Consider the following 2117-nt stretch of genomic DNA (forward strand, 5'->3'; position numbering starts at 1 on the left):
ATATATTATGTATGTAAGTTTTTATACCTTTAAGTATATCTTATGCAATTATACATCAGAGAAACTATTGTATACACCCACAATATTGTATCATTTGTTGTACTCATTACATATTCAGTCTGTAGACTTTCTTGTAACAAATGCTCCTACGATGAGGCTATAAACTGACCTTGGAAGGGCGTTCCTTCTATATCAAGTATCTTGATGGCGTTGACCTTTTCCATACATCTGGACCTTGATCTCTCGTTTGGATGGTCAGTGTGTTTATTTAATCTATAAGGTTTTGTTGGTCTTGGTTGTAGAAAATGGAATATATATATATATATATATATATATATATATATATATATATATATATATATATATTTATATATATATATTTATATAAATAAATAAATAAATGAATAAATAAATATATATATATATACATACACATACATACATACCTACCTACCGTATATACAGTATATATGATATATATGCATACAATATATATATATATATATATATATATATATATATATATATATATATAGTCTATTTAATATGTATACAGTACATGATATACCGGTATATTCACGATGTATATATATGTATATAAACAGTATATATATATGTATATATATATATATATATATATATATATATATATATATATATATATATATATATATATATATATACACGAACCAAACAGCGTAAAACGCCGTTCCTAAAGGGTATGCAAAATATGCATTGGCCATCCAATTTCTTAACTCTAGTCACAGGTCGATATAGTAATCTTTGTTAATGACATTACCCAGATAAGATAACCCACACAAAATATTAATCAAAGGTGTAACAATGACTAAAAAAAATAATAATAAATGAATAAATAAATATGACGTTCAAATAATTGGTATATTAAAATATTCCTAAGATTTTCGGTGATTAGTCTATCCATAGGAAATATTCTGGCGATGTCAAGTAAATTATATTATGATTGGCCGATGTAAAGTACATTATATTCTGATTGGCCGATGTAAAGTACATTATATTCTGATTGGCCGATGTCAAGTACATTATATTATGATTGGCCGATGTAAAGTACATTATATTCTGATTGGCCGATGTAAAGTACATTATATTCTGATTGGCCAATGTAAAGTACATTATATTCTGATTGGCCGATGTCAAGTACATTCTATTATGATTGGCCGATGTCAAGTACATTATATTATGATTGGCCGATGTAAAGTACATTATATTATGATTGGCCGATGTAAAGTACATTCTATTATGATTGGCCGATGTAAAGTACATTCTATTATGATTGGCCGATGTAAAGTACATTCTATTATGATTGGCCGATGTAAAGTACCTTATGCTCTGATTGGCCGATGTAAAGTACCTTATGCTCTGATTGGCCGATGTAAAGTACATTATGCTCTGATTGGCCGTTGTAAAATAAATTATGTTCTGATTGGCCGATGTAAAGTACATTATATTCTGATTGACCGATGTAAAGTACATTATGTTCTGATTGGCCGATGTAAAGTACATTATATTCTGATTGACCGATGCAAAGTACATTATATTCTGATTGGCCGATGTAAAGTACATTATGTTCTGATAGGCCGATGTAAAATACTTTATGTTCTGATTGGCCGATGTAAAGTACATTATGTTCTGATTGGCTGATGTTATTCACGATATATTCAGATTGGCCAATGTAAAAGTTTATATTTTCAATATAAGATATTTATACTATATCAACATATATTCTCTTTGTGGATGCTTGCTTTTCACATACACTAGTACTAAAAAAAAGAGGTGCATAGTTTTTAAACTAGTTCCTAAGAAATAAAAGTACATTTAATCATATTTTACTTACATACACACTAATACCCTGTCAAATATCGTTTGGAAAGTATTATGTTATATTTTTCACAATAAATAAAGACTGTTTTAACTTATAGAACTATTATATTTAAGGGGACTCCCCGAGTAAGGCCTTGAGCGCTAGGTGCCAGGTAACACCAGCTACAGAAATGATTCCCTTATTATTATTATTATTATTATTATTATTATTATTATTATTATTATTATTATTATTATTATTACTAGCTAAGCTACAA

The sequence above is a fragment of the Palaemon carinicauda genome, chromosome 21 (genome assembly GCF_036898095.1).
Source record: "Palaemon carinicauda isolate YSFRI2023 chromosome 21, ASM3689809v2, whole genome shotgun sequence".
Classification (NCBI taxonomy): domain Eukaryota; kingdom Metazoa; phylum Arthropoda; class Malacostraca; order Decapoda; family Palaemonidae; genus Palaemon; species Palaemon carinicauda.